Source organism: Lactuca saligna, chromosome 6, assembly GCF_052625555.1.
Source record: "Lactuca saligna cultivar CGN05327 chromosome 6, ASM5262555v1, whole genome shotgun sequence".
Lineage (NCBI taxonomy): Eukaryota > Viridiplantae > Streptophyta > Magnoliopsida > Asterales > Asteraceae > Lactuca > Lactuca saligna.
This window is the reverse complement of record NC_136422.1, coordinates 32,038,169-32,054,363: the sequence shown is the minus strand read 5'-3', so window position 1 is coordinate 32,054,363 and position 16,195 is coordinate 32,038,169. Positions and strand designations below refer to the sequence as shown.

The following is a 16,195-nucleotide window of genomic DNA, read 5'->3' as shown; positions in this document are numbered from 1 at the left end:
GTCCTTTGATAGTTGTTTAATTATTTTAGTCAAAACCAATTCTAGTCCCTTTTCCCTCTAAATGCGCTAGACATTTGGAAAATTTTAGAATGGTCAAACATTAAAGCATTTGCAATCGATCCTATACCCGAAGCGTATGGGACACGACGCATAATGTTTTATTTGCTATGTTCTCAAAATTCGAATTGTGAAGAGGAATGTCGTAATCATAATCGAAATTTTAAGAACACACTATGTACCTTTGACTAAATTTATCAACATTTCTCAACCTAATCCTTTAGATTTGAAATGAAGCATTATATTCTCTCCCTTAATTATAGCAAAACAACTTTACAACCCTTACGACTTTGCAAGGTATAACTCTTGTTTTCTATAATTAATATTGCCAACTTGCAATACTTTCTATAATAATCATACAATCATAACTTTTATGCTCCCACTATCATGATGATTACTATAAAACATAACACTTATGCTCCCACTAGCTTCGACATGTATTCATAAACATCTTAACTTTCAGAAAGCCAATACCTATTGAATTTCTTAAGTCCATGTTTCTAATACTTAGTGCTTTGATAATCTTTTATCAAGGCTTCTTGAACTTATACACCTTTGCCTTTAGATAGTTCATATGTGTGTCTCAAAAATTAAGACTAATTGCCAAACCTCACAATTCAAATTGTGGAAAGGGATACCGTAACCATGATCGAATTCGAGAATGCAATTTTACAATCACTATCTTCTTAAAATCTTTCTTAGTGAAAGCATTTCCTCACAATCATTTTCATGAAGGAAGAAATCTTATGACACTTAGATTTAAATGGTGTATTTGTTCCTATCCATGTGAATTTGTTAAAACCAAAGTTTACGACAAATTCAAACTCATATGGACCGAGCCTTTTTTAATCTTGATTTCTTGCCTTATGATAGCACAGCTGCCCACCACGTCTTCCAAGTAGTTAAGAATCTCACCCTTTTCCTATCAATGTACCTTTCATTGATCAAGGTGCTTTGCCTTTTATGCGTTCAAAATGAGTACTCATACGACTCACATGCATAATTAACTCAATTGGAACAGCACAGAATCAAAATATCGTCAACACGATAGGTTGTAAAACTCAACTCGTGTGCTAGTGATGATCGATAAGGTTTATTTGATTTTTCCTTGAAACTTTTCAAGACCATTAAGACTCCCACTGACTCCTTGACATATGAGATTCTCTTGTCAATAAACATTTGTTGACAACCAAATATTCAAGAGTTAGTGTAGCTTTTATCAAAACACTTCATAAATTGGTCCAAGTTGGTCTTTGTCTTATTCAAGACATCACAACTTTCCACATTTTATGAATGTTATAAACCTTTAATACTTTTCACTCATTGCCACAATCTTAACTTTAAGACTTGTTATTGGAACGAAGTATGATAGACTTCTTGATTTAACCATTTCTTCAATCCTTGATTCCTCTTCTTAAACATACAATTGTACTAAGACTTACTTAGAGGATCAATTGAGACATGGTTCTTAATCATTAAGACCCATTATAAAGCATAAAAGCTACTCTCCCTTCTTCTTAGAATGGAGAAACTCTTATCTTTTTGTCTACTTGATTCTTCTTATTCGTTCTACTATTGATCTAAACCCTTTAATCAATTCAGAATTACACTTAATCTTGTAAGTATAATCATATTTACCAAACCTTTAGTAAATCATGACGAATATCTTTGTTACTCTTATGGTGAACTTGATCAACACACAACTTTGTGTACTCGATCTCCTAGTCCTTCACTTGACACTTTGTCAACGAATTTGTCTAATTTCCAAATATGAAATTTCTCATTCATCATGCAACCAAGTTGCGTGATTCCAAATTTCAGTCCAATTGAAATTTGGGCGATGAGAAACTCTCCCTATTTGATAAATTCTCGACATTTCCATAAATAACATAACTAAGAATCATATCCATTCGTTGTAGAAATATGCAAACATTAATTTTCATAACGATTTCATTGCAAGGAAGTAAACAAATAAATAAATAAGTCAAACAAAATTTATCTTATTTATAAAAGCAGCGGAAAAACATTTGTCCTTACAATGCAAAATCTATTGAAAACTATGTAAAAGGAAAATTTCTAACAACTCTATCATAACTATCTAAGCTCAAAATCCAATCTTCAAGTCCATGCGATCAAGATCCATCTCTTGTGATTAGATTCATCTTGCTCTCTTATCAAGCTTCCTTTCTTTTCACCGATCCTTCAAAACATTCAAATGTAATCTTATCAGATCATGTATTAAGAATCAATGAATAGGAACTTAACTGAGTTAGATAGTGGATTTTACCTGAAGCGTAGCCATACTTTTGACTCTCCCATCTCTTAGATCTCTTAGGTAAATAGGGTAACTTCGTCTCCAATGCCCCTTCTCTTGGCAATAAAAGCAAATTGACTCTTTTGGAACAACACATGGAACTACTTCAGACATCGCCTCTCTCTTATGGTCAAACTTTTCGATCATTGCATGTCTTTCATTGCCTTTGTCTATATCCATAGAGGTCTTGAAGGCAGATTCACCAATCAACTTTGCTTTTCTATTGCGCCAAACCATTGCTGATTCAACAACAATAAGCATATAGGTGATATCAATAAGGGTCACGTCGTGGTTCATCATATAGTACTCTCTTACGAACTCACTATACGAGTTAGGAAGTGACTGAAGAACTCAATCAACAGCCATCTCTTCACTGACAACGAATCCCATCATTCTTAACCTATCAATGTGTGACTTCATCCCTAAGACGTGTGCACACACCGACTTTCCTTCTTTATGTTTACTTGCCAAAAGGGCTTGAGTGATATTGAACTTTTCAATTTTACAATCTTGTGGGTTAGGGAGAATAATTAGAGGAGGAAGTGAAGCATGATTTCTTGTTCCTTGATCGAATCGTGGAATTTCATCTTCATGTGGAATGCTTGTTCCACGGGATTTGGGAAGACCATAGTTGTCGAACTTTGACATCTACAAAACGGGAGAAAAACGAATTCAAGTTAGTTGATAGATTGATTCCTTAGTAAATCACCCAAATGAAATACTAAGGCTAGGACCCAACACAATATTCTACAACTCGGGAGAGGCATGCCGTAACCCTAATTGCAGAACATTTGAAGGTAAGTGAATGACGATTAACTAATTTCCACCACGAAAAAAACGAAAAAGAAATTTAAGTTTTAAATCTATGAAAACTCCTAGATCCTTTGAGATTCATTGAACTTTCAATGGCATGTTTAAATCTCGATATGCCCCTCTTGTTTGTGACTGGGATGCCGAGGATCACAAAGCGGGTGTGAATAACCATGCAAACTTACATGGTGCCCTCACATGTTACAGTCACCTATTCGATGTGCCGGTAAACCACACACGCTCCACCGAACTATGACAAACATTGAGTCACCCTTTGCTACCTTTGCTTAGAACCATTTAGTGTGCCGGTAAACCACACACGCTCCACTAACGTCTTCGCAAGGGCACAAAGTGTAATTTCATGGAATTGCATCAATTCACTTTTGCCTAAGTAACTAAGATTGGGAATTAGAAAAACATTTAGTTACTTTGTATTTCATTATACTTATAATGGAAGGTTTCGTCCTATCCTACCCGTTCGGCTAACGACCCTCCACTAGTCAAGAGTGCGGTGGGTAAGAGTGGATACCCATTCAATCGCCATTTTATAGGCAATTTCCTTAAACACCCCTTATAGACCAGCTTCGTGAATGAGGCCTACTAACGGTAAGACTGACTTTTACTCATATATATATATATATATATATATATATATATATATATATATATATATATATATATATATATATAATGTTAGACTTTTAATGTTATATATATAGTATAGGGTGCATTTTACACTTTTAAAATATTAGGTGATCAAATTTAACAATTATACTTGTAATTCAATTAAATTGTAAACCTAAACTTTTATGGATTTATTAAACTTCTTTTAATTATACACCTTAATTGATTAATAAAACCATAAGGGTGTGATTTGAACTTTTCAAAACATTACTAGGGTTTTAGAATTTAACATTCCTAATTAAACTTTTAATCAACTTTTAAATTCCAAAACTTGAGGGCAAGTTTTGAAACATTTCAAAACAATTTAGTTTTAATCTATCTTAAATTTTCGAATTTATGACATTTAAATTAAAATTTTAAATATTAAAACTCTTGATTTAATAATTATCTTGAATTAGACTATTAATTTAATTATTAAATCATAAGGGATTATCTAAATAATGAGGATAATTACCATTTAGACATTTAAGTTATCCTAATCCCTTAAATATCTATACAGATTTCGAAAATATGGATGGATAATGCAAGATCTTGAATTACCATATATAACAATTAGAGGATAATTACAAGATATTGGATAATCCAAATCCCTAAAAATTAGGACCTTATCTTGGGGAGGAGGCAAATTTCAAAAATCAAGGGATTATAACAAACCCTAGATTTCAAAATTTAAGGGTTTAAGGAAAGGATTTGAAGATCTTATTCAAACTCTTGCAAATTAGGGTTTGCAAACCCTAAGCCTCTTAGGGTTTATTGGCAATAAACCCTAATATATCAAGTTCATACAATTGAAACCAAACCAATGGCTCTGATACCACTGATGGGATTTGGTCATAAGACATCTTATGTGCTCATACAAACCCTAATGCTTGGATCTAGGTTTCTCTATTGTACATGCTTTGAATCCAAGACTATAAACCCTAATTCTAGTATTCAAGTAATCATATTAATATGTAATTAGGTTTAAGATCATACCTTGATTTTTATGTAGCAATAACAATCCCAATTCCTCCTTGAATAGACTTTGGAATGCTTAGAGTCACAAGTGTCACTCCTCTAATGGATTATAAACACCAAGAGCAAATGGAGAAGGTATAAAGAGAGAGGAGAGAGGTTAGAATTCATCCTTAGGACTCCTTGGGAACAAGTACACGAATTCTAAGGCCTTAGGGTCTTTATATAGGTGTAGAGATAGGGTTTCAGTCATTATCCTTATCTAGTTGCTTATCCACAAAGCAACCATAAGATAAGTCTTGAAAACCCTTATCCTTTATCCTTTGGACGATTTCAAGGATCCTTATCTCCTTGAATTCGTTCAACCCATATTTAGGATAACCATTACCATATTTTGTAACTATCACATAATTACAATTCAGCCCCTCTAGTTTAATTAATTACACTTGATCACAAAATTAATTCCTAATTAATTATTGACCAATATTATTAAGCAAATATGATTTCTCCTTTAATATATTATTCTTATAACATATTAATAAATCATAATAACCTCTCTCTCTTTATTTATTTCTCCAATCAAGTTGCTTTGGTGAAGGCAACCCAAAAGGACCATGCACCATCGGGTCAAGTACATACCAAAATAGTTATGGACTTAGACACTAATCCAACAAAGACATCACCATGGATTTTGTGACTAAACTGCCCAGGACGAAGAGCGGACACGACATGATTTGGGTAGTCGTGGATCGTTTCACAAAGAGTGCACAGTTCATAGCAGCCAATGAGAAGTGGTTTATGGATAAGCTCGCAAATGCTTATGTAAAGGAAATTATAAGACATCACGGTGTCCCTCTTACTATTGTATCAGATCGTGATAATCGTTTCATGTCGAGGTTTTGGTGGAGTCTACAAGAGGAGTTGGGTACGAAGTTGTGTTTGAGTACTGCTTACCATCCACAAAATGATGGTCAGAGCGAAAGAACGATTCAAACACTGGAAGATATGCTGAGAGCATGTACCCTCGAATTCCAAGGAAATTTGGACGAGCACTTACCTCTGGTAGAATTTTCCTACAACAATAGTTTCCACTCGAGCATCAAAATGGCACCTTATCAAGCCTTGTATGGACAGAAGTGGCGAACGCCGTTTTGTTGGCTTGAAGCCGAAGAGAAGCAGTTCATGGGCCCCGAGATAGTCCATGAGACTGCTGAGAAGTTGAAAGTGATTAGGGAAAGGATGTTAGCAGCCCAGGATCGTCAGAAGAGCTATGCTGACAAGAAAAGACGACCAATGACTTTTGAAGTTGGGGATTCCGTTTTGCTCAAAGTCTCACCGTGGAAGGGACTTATAAGGTTCGGGAAATGAGGGAAGTTGAGCCCAAGGTTTATTGGACCATTCAAAGTTCTTCAGAAGATAGGGAACCAAGCTTACAAGCTTGAATTACCCGAAGAACTCGATGGTATTCATAACACCATCCATATGTGTTATTTGAGGAAATTCACGGGAGATGTTCCCAACATAATTCCAATCTCAGAGTTAAGAATGGATGAAAATAAAAGGCTGATCGAAGAGCCTGAGGCAATTGTTGACCATAAGACTAAGAAGCTACGACGCAAGATGGTCGACTTAGTGCTAGTCAGATGGAAACATTCGAATGGGCCGAATCTCACTTGGGAAATAAAGGATGACATGATAAGTTGCTATCCACATCTGTTTGCTGATGCATGATTCCGGGACGGAATCATCCTAAGGGGGAGAGAATTGTAACGCCCGGGTTTCAGGGCTAAGCATTTTAAACAATGTAAGAGTCTAGGTCAACTCTTGTAACTTTTTTTGAAGTAATAAAGATGAAATATTTGAGCATTATGTGAATTATGTGTATTTATGTGCTTATTATTTAATTATAAATGTGTAATAAATAAAAGATAAAAATAAGCGTCACAATTAAAGTGTGAGATAAGCCCGATATCTTCACATAATGTTGTAGTGGTCGAAACAAGGATTCCAGGGATATAAGGAACACCGAAATCCGAGTTATAACGAAGAAGTTATGACCCGTCGAAGTTTCGCGACAGAACCAGCACGATACCGGGAAGCGTAAATAGTGAATTTACGATAGAGAGAGATTTAGCCTTAGCGATCTAAACAAAAGTCGTAGAATATGTTAAACTAAGAATATTGATAAAAAGAACGCCCAAATCTGAATTCGTATGAAGAAGTTATGATTTTTCAAAGTTTCGGATTAGCAGTGTACAGCCCGAAATTCGAATATTAGATTGAGTGATTTTTAGCCGACACGACCTAAACGAGAATCGAAGATCTCGTTAAGAGTAGCGTAACGAGAAAAAGATGGGCAAAAACGGATGTCAGATGAAGAAGTTATGAGGATTTAACGGACCAATCCTATCCCGATCTGTTAATAATATAAAATTTAAAATCGAGTCAAAATTAGCCGACGAAGTCTAAACAAAAGTTGTAGAGTACGTTCCCACCTTCGCGTGGATATAAACAACATCGAAAACGGAGTTGGTATGCGAAAGTTACGAATTTTTAAAATTAGAAAGTGAAAGTGCAAGACCTGGTGTGAAGTAGCTGACGTGGCAGCGCCACAGCCGTCCGATGCCAATGACAAGGCTCGCTTCTGATCAGCGCCACATCGCCTCGCCTTCGCACTACGCCCCGCGTACGAGATCCGGTACGCCCAGAGTACCTTCAGGTCTTATCCATCCGGAGTGCGAGACAGCTGGCTGCGAGCTGGCATCCATACCCGAGACTACGCCCAGCGTAGCCTCGGTACGCCTAGGGTTCGAGAGGCTTCGCCCCCTATAAATAGATGCGAACTCTTCTGGATTTTTCACACCATCTCTCATTCTCTCTCTAAAATCTTTCTCTATCTAGGGTTTTGAACCCTCCCTAAAGTCTAGGTGAACCCCTAGCACCCTAAGTAATCCCCGAGGCTCCCGGAGTCCCGAGAAAAAGGAGTCTTTCGGTTTCGAAACGCTGCTCCAATTAAGTTCCGATTTTCGATAAAATTCGTTGTAAGTGTGCTACGCTTACGCAATTTTTAATATAGCTTTCAAATAATTATAGGAATGTTATTAGGTCCTTAAAATAATTATTTAGGCTATTATTATGAGTTATATTGAGTGTTATTAACGCTTGTATAATAATAATAATAGTCAAACTAATTAATTTGTCGCGGTTATCGTTAGACTAAACCCTAGTGGTATTGGTACTAGGTTTTATCAAAGGAAAATCGTTTTGAGAGTATCGAAGCGCTGTCCGAGTGCTGAGTCACCACCTTTCAGGTGAGTGCATAGTTACTTTCAGCTTACACATAGATATGAAGTATTTTTATATAAAATACGTGCTATGTGTGCATATTATCTGAATACTTGCTATCTATGTTGGATGGACGTTTTTATACATGTTTTCAATGATTCAAACTGTATATGTATTTTATATCTACGAAAATGTTGGGGTAAAACATGGGTAAATGTAATAGGTGATGTGTGATAAAATGATGAGAGGCCTCGATGTTGTTGTTGTTGATCCAGTCATCTAGCGGAGTATAGATGACGACCACGGACTCTTCTAGACAGTCCAGTGGAACGCTGGCAGGCTCGCAACCTGTAGGTGTTTGTGAACGATGTGTTCACCGGTGTACTCCATCCCCCATATGGTTTCCTTTAGGACATTTATTGCTGAGGAACCCCCTTAGCGGTAGTGTCCATCCCGATGATGATCATTAGGATAGGTCCCTTATGATAGGTGTTTACGGACGTAATGTGAGGATAACGGGAAATGGTAATCGGGTTATTGTTGATTGATGGAATTAATAAACTTATTTATTGTGGGTTGAAAACCCTATGTGCTCACCAGGCTCCCAAGCCTGACCCACTCAGTTTTATGTATTACAGGTAGTGGCGCTTTAGCATAGATATGATGTTTGGACGAGGGATTACGGATATAGGCCTATAGATATGAAATAATGTAGTAAGGCTTATATTGTACTGTTTATGCTTTTGATCTGTACGAACATGACATCCCAAGTCTTTTAATGAAATACATTTATATGTAAATGCTTTTGATAAATCTTTATCATATTTTGTTTTGGGACAAAAATCCGCAACACTTTTATTTAAAATGTTACTCTGATTTTTAAACAAAGCATAAACAAAATCGGTCTTTTCTGGCTGTGATTTTGGGGATGTCACAATATAGGTAGTGGAAGTTCTTCTGATGGTAGAATTTGATGTAGATGAGCTAGACTTGATAAATGATATAGAGGTTGATATGGCTGAATTACTTAGTATAGTAGATCCTCGTATGAAAATTGTTGGTTAGGAAAGTGTAACGTCCAAAATCCAGAACCGAAAATTTTGTTTTTATATTAAATAAAACATCAACCAAACATGTTTATCAAAACCATAAGGACATCATAGCGTATCCATAATCCTCCAAAATAAATCAGAGTCAATAAAGCGGGAAATCACGGTGTATCAGATGCGATAATCCCAAGCTCTTCCCCTTTGATCCGGAAATACCTAAAACATAAACTGAAAACTATAAGCAAAAAGGTTAGCTAATTCCCCAAAATACCCTATAACATACATACAATGGGCCTTGCCCAACAACCATCAAGCCTCGCCCGACATCGGGCCTTGTCCGACATCGAGGCCCGCCCGGAATAAATTTGTTGGTAAAATGAGATGAGCCTCGCCCAACACATTCAGCAAGCCTCACTAAGCATTGGGTCCTGTTCGGTATACATACAACACATGCAAGAGTCACACATATAACTAGCATACAAATAACAATAATACATGAGCCAACATCAGTGCCTTCGACCCACCAAACACTAGGAGGAGACTCACCTCAATCTGCTGAAAAATCAGATAAATGCTCAGACTGTTGATCTGGGAAATCTCCACACTAAATATGATAAAATAATACCCTAATTAATAATTAGGTCATTGTGACATCCCAATCCTCAGGTTCGATCCTGTTCCGACCCGAATAACATCCTTATGCGTGGCCATAAATAAATCAACGAACTATTAGTTTTGGTAGAATCTGGTTCTTGTTTTACTAATAATTTGTAATCGTAACAAATGTTATCCTTTCTATTTACTAATAAACTTATTATATTAATTTGGGGACATTCAAATTAGTCGTATATCTGATATATATTTATGTGTTTTATGTATTTTTTTAAACGACAACTTTATTGATTAGAAGTAATTGTTAATACTCAAATTTTTGTTAGGCTGTTAGCATCAAGGATCGAACTCTCGTATCCTCATCCTAAAAAACTAAGAGGCTATGCCTCTACCAGTAGGACTATTTCCAATTGGCTCCTATGCTTTATGTATGGGAAGTGATTCGTATACAATTGATTTTTGTTATACACAACAATTTATGCATTATAGAGTTGTACAATACAACACTTTAAAACAAAAATTGTTGTGTACAGAGAAAAAGTGTTATGTACTAAACATGTTGGTGTATGTATAGATTAATAATATTAGGAGTTATCTATTTAGCACATCTTAACCCATGTCTTGATTACATGTATTTACCGAGTAGGTTGTATAACAAAAATTACCATTTTTTAAAACCATTTATATTGCTTTAGTAAATGAAAACCTATAAAGTTATTTTAATTTGAAATTTATATGAAACTGACGACGTGGGCGATGGAAGTCCAATTGTCAATAAATCCCCAAAAAACAAAATATGCATATACAATAAATAGCTGACAACAGTATTTTGAAAGATTATATTCAATTTTATAAAAATAAGTAAGATATTTGAACTATATACATTCTTTAATAAAATTCAACAGTTTCACCAGCAAATATCTAGTATTTTAGAAGCAAAGACATAAATTCAGTCTTACGGATAACTTTTTCCCACGTGTTGAGTCCGGATTTTTGTGTGCACTTGTTAGTTCTCTGTCTTTTCATTTGTTAATAAAAAATAAACAAATGTTTATATAAAGAAGATTTATTAAAAATTCTTAAAATCGGGTCTTTTCAGCCTCTCAGCTTTCTAACATCTGCCATAATATCAAAATCTTCAAATCTGAGTTATCTGTTTTGATTTCTGACCCACAAAAATTGATCATGTGATGCTTTTGAGCTGTGATCTTGGAGCCCTCTGTCTATGCACATGCAAAAAGTGCTCATATTAATATACTACTATCATCTGATTAGTTTTATAATAATATATAGTCTACATGAAAATTTATTTCATTATCTAGAGGATGAAACCATAGATGAGTTGCTCTTACTCTTAAGCAAAAATATACTAATTATTATAATACAACTACTTTGAATTGAAAGAAAACGCTTTCGAAGGCCATAAGCCCATAAATTGATAGGATACCATGATTTATATAACCTTGTACCCTTTTAGTAGAAATATTTTGTTCTACTGATCATAAATTTCTTGTTTGTGTTGATGTGATACAACTATAATTACGGTACGATGTATTTTGATGCTTTGTTTGAACAAAACATCAAAATACATGGTATCCTAAGTACAACATTTGTTTCCGTCAACACAAACAAGAAATTTATGATTAGTTAGAACAAAATATTTATACCAAGTTGTATTTGGTGTGCATCAACTATTTTATAAAATATCTTATTTTTTAAGCTTATTTTAATGTATTTACGTTTTAAAAAGTTATTTCAAAGCTTAATAAATTGAGAGAGAGAATATTGTTTACCACGTAAGACCTCCCATTGAGTCGAAAAAAAAGGGACTTCTTTAAAAGAAAGATGGGAGTATATAGAACGAAAAGTTATTTTATAAAATATCTTATTTTTTAAGCTTATTGTAATGTACTTACGTTTTAAAAAGTTATTTCGAAGTTGAGAGAGAGAGAAAGATAGAGAGAGAGAGAGAGAGAGAGGGAGAGAGAATATTATTCACCACGTAAGATCTCCCATTAAGTCAAGAAAATGACTCATTTAAAAGAAAGATGGGTATATATAGAACGAAAAGTTATTTTTTTTAATATCTTATTTTTTAAGCATATTGAAATGTACTTATGTTTTAAAAAGTTAGTTCAAAGTTGTGTGTGTGTGAGAGAGAGAGAATATTGTTCACCACGTAAGACCTCCCATTAAATCAAGAAGAAATAGACTCCTTTAAAAGAAAGAGGGGGGAGTATATAGAACGAAAAGTTATTTTATAAAATATCTTATTTTTTAAACTTATTGTAATTTACTTACGTTTTAAAAAGTTATTTCGAAGTTGAGAGAGAGAGAATATTATTTACCACGTAAGGTCTCTCATTGAGCTAATAAGAAATGAACTCCTTTAAAAGTAAGATGAGAATATATAGATCGAAAAGTTATTTTATAAAATATCTTATTTTTTAAGCTTATTGTAATGTACTTACGTTTTAAAAAAGTTATTAAAAAAGTTATTTTGAGAGAGAGAAAGAAAGATAGAGTATTGTTCACCACGTAAGGTCTCCCATTGAGTTGAGAAGAAAGACTCTTTCAAAGAAAGAGGAGAGTATATAGAAAAGTTATTTGAGACAATATATTGATAAGTACTTAGGACTTTTTAGACAAGTTTTCAAAGTATACCTATACCATTTTAATTATATATTTAGATATCTATTTTATGTTATTTCATATTATTCCTCTAGCTTATCAAGAAAAACTAATTTTTTAACTAAAAACTAGTTTTTCTACTCTATCAAACATAGCTTACATATACACAATCATAAACTTGCTTACATGATAACTCATACGAAATCTAGTAATACATCAAAGGTTACCTACATGTACAACTAAGATGTAAAATGGTTAAACATGACATTAGCCATGTCTAAATTTTCGAGAATAACCAATGAGCACATGTGTACACCAAAAGTAGACAAATAAAGTTATTCACAAAGTGGACAAAACATAAAGAGCTAATGATGAATAAAAATCCTATTTTTGTCACACTATACTTTACCATACATTTACTCAAACTCCCATATTGTTATTCCCTTTTTGACCTTTTGGTTCCTTCACAAAGCATCTTCCTACATATTTTCATTAGTTTTTCGTGAAAGTGACGTTCACACTTTCTCCAAATTGGAAGTGCATGAAGTTATGATGTTGACCCCACTAATTTCCACAAATGACCCACTGGCCCCTATACTTCTGTGCCTGTTGCTATCATTATTGTGTCGTTACATCGCATCATAAATCATCAACAAATCAAGTAAATTTAATACACTCTGTAGAGAGTTAAAATACGACAAAACTGAATGAACCCGGATCCGAATGATCATCCGGGTCGGGTCAAACCAGGTCCAATACTTCACCATTGAAGCTGTGTTCCGATGAGGTAATTGAAAGGGTAATCATCTCGTTCAAATCAGAAACACTATCTTGCAAATTTAAAAGCAAATCCGAAGTGCTAAAGCTTAATGACGGTTTTGCCCTCGGAACCACGGGCACCTCAGCCTCACCCGCAAGCATTTGGACCACATTTCTCATCATGGGTCGGGCTAGTGGGTCCGGGTGAGAACATACCAACCCGACCAACAACACTTTCATCATCTCCGCCGGCTCAAATTCCGCACACAACCGAGGATCCGCCACCTCTAGCAACCGGTTTTCCCGGTGTAAACCCCACGCCCAGTCCACCAAACTACTTTTCTGCCCTTTTGTCCCCACCCCAATCGCCTCCTTCTCAATTGGTCTCCGGCCACTCGCCACCTCTAGCACCACCGCACCGAAGCTATAAACATCTGTCTTCTCACTTGCTCTTCCGGTTAACAAATACTCCGGCGCTAAATACCCCATCGTCCCGGCTGCCACCGTCGGGTCCGGCGACGTGTTTTGCTCTATTTCCCTCGCTAATCCGAAATCACCCAATTTAGCGTTGAATGCTTCGTCTAACATTATATTACTAGCTTTTACATCTCTATGAATCACTTGATTCTCGCATTCTTGATGTAAATAAGCTAAAGCTGAAGCTACACCCATTAAAATCTTCCTTCTATGAGCCCAACCCAATGTGAATCTTGATTCGAAAAGTGCTTTATCGAGCGACCCATTTGGCATCAAGTCATAAACAAGCATTATCTCACCTTTTTCATGACACCACCCTTGTAATCTTAAAAGATTCCGGTGCCGGAGTGTTCCGATGATTGACAACTCCGATAAAAACTCCGCCTTTCCTTGATCACCACTATGGCTACACCTCTTTACAGCGACAACATCCCCTGTTTCTGATAATATCCCTCTGTAAACGGTTCCAAATGCTCCATGCCCGATTACCCGAGTCGGGTCAAAGCATCTGGTTGCTAATTTAAGCTCTTTGTATGAGAACTCTTTTGGGGATTTAAAGATGTCAGAAGCAAAAAGTTGTGGTTTTTTTGCTTGTTTAAATTTTTTGGAGTAAACCCAAATTAGCAAGACTGCGCATAACGCTAAGAAAAATGCTCCGGCTGTAACCACCCCCGCTACAGCCCCTGCATTTTGCTTACATAACTGGTTATGGCATTTGCTCTGTTTTTGTGTCGTAACGGCGGCGGTTGACGTCGTGTTTGAGTCTGCTGTCGTTGGGGGCATTGACGGCGGCGGTGAGTTAACGGGGTTAGCAGTGGGGTTCATGAAGGTGGCGGTTGGTGGTGGATTTGGACTGGGTTTTGTAATTGTATCTTGATCATCGAAAGAAGAGGTGAAACTCCACCATTCAATCGAGTGGACTTCTGTGCTTCCCTGAGTTGACCCGGAAAATCCGACAAACATAAACTCATTTACGTATCGATTGAGATTGGTGGTGATTGATAAGAGAGGTGATTTGGGTTTTGTGTTGGAATACGAAATAGAGATGTTGAGTTGCTGAGTTGAACTTGAATAATCTATCCACGAATTGACTTGAGTGCCACTTCGTAAATTGACTTCAACGGAGTCCAAATCGGCAACTTGGGAAGAAACCATGGAGTCAAGATCCAAACCCACATGATTCCCATTAACATCTTTGAACTCGACGTCCATTAGAGTATCAAACTCAACAGCAACAGCGCCGGTAGGAACACCCAAATACGCACCAGCGTCGCCGACATCTTCATCGTTCGGTGATATTACAAAAGCCAAACCACCTCCAATCGAACCCGGATTCAAATTAACAATCGAGAATGAAAAATACGATGAGAAACTCGCCGGATTAGGGCTCCCAGGTCGCCGGAATCTAACAGGCTTGTTGTACAAAACCCTGCCGGCGCCAGAGTTAGGGACGGGGAGATCTCGGGTGAGTCTGACACTGTTGTTGAACAAGTGAGCGTCGCCGAGGAACTTCAAGCTTGTGAGGGTAAGTGTTTGGAAGTCAAATGTGGTGGTTCCGGTGTCCGCATTCCCGGAAAAACAGAAGAAAAGCAGAGAGTAAAACAGAATGAAAAGGGTGTTTGTGCTGGAAATTGAAGAAGAAGACATTGTTTGTGAGCTAGATCTGAGGAACTTCCATGGAGAATTCTTGAAACTACAGATGAACTCGATCAATCAATCACGAGATTACAGCACAGTTGTGGAGAGAGAGAGAGAGAGAGAGAGAGAGAGAGAGAGAAAGAAAGAAAGAAAGAAATAGAAAGATTTGCATGGAAAAGAACAAGGAATAGTTGGAGGCGTGGATGATGAAAAGATAGAATCCAAAGGAGACAAGTGGGTATTTTGGGACACGTGTCAGTTTATCGGTGATGTTATGATGTAAAGATAACTTTCTTCCACATAAATTTTAAATTTTTTTTCCCTTTAACTTCACGACTGGATCATGTTGTTTTTTAAAAAAAAAAAATTGAAGTTCATATTTTATTATATCTATTTTCGATTTATATAATATGGTATAATATTATAGCTTATAAAAAGTATTTATCAAATATTTTAGTAGAGAATAAGTTATAACACATTACAAACTTTTTTGACGATTTTTATAGCTATAGGAACATTGGCCAACAAATCTGTTAGAGATTTATTTATTTATTTATTTATTTGTATTTTTTTAAAATAATCAAATTAAATGTTAAGTTTCATATTATCGTGATGATCGTATGGAAGTGTTAGGGTGTCAAACCCAACAAATAATAAATAAGAATACAATAAACTCCAAATAACTTCTAAATCACACTAAAAGGTAATATAAGGTGAAAATCAAATAATAAATAAGAATACAATAAACTCCAAATAACTTCTAAATCACACTAAAAGGTAATATAAGGTGAAAATGATTGATCCTTAGAAAAACATAGCTAATGTTTATGCTTATTTGCGCAAGGTTCAAGTTAGTCACCAAAAGGGGAGTTATGTTTGCAAGATATTAAAGAAACTACTAAAAGAGAATTTAGAAATGTAAACT

The 16,195-nt window shown here is 35.7% G+C and overlaps 1 pseudogene; it reads right to left on the bottom strand.

The window, feature by feature from the left end:
* Positions 1–12,559: 12,559 nt before the first annotated feature.
* LOC145000512 (L-type lectin-domain containing receptor kinase VIII.1 pseudogene) lies at positions 12,560–15,435 on the bottom strand (annotated as a pseudogene).
* Between the last annotated feature and the right edge of the window lie 760 nt (positions 15,436–16,195).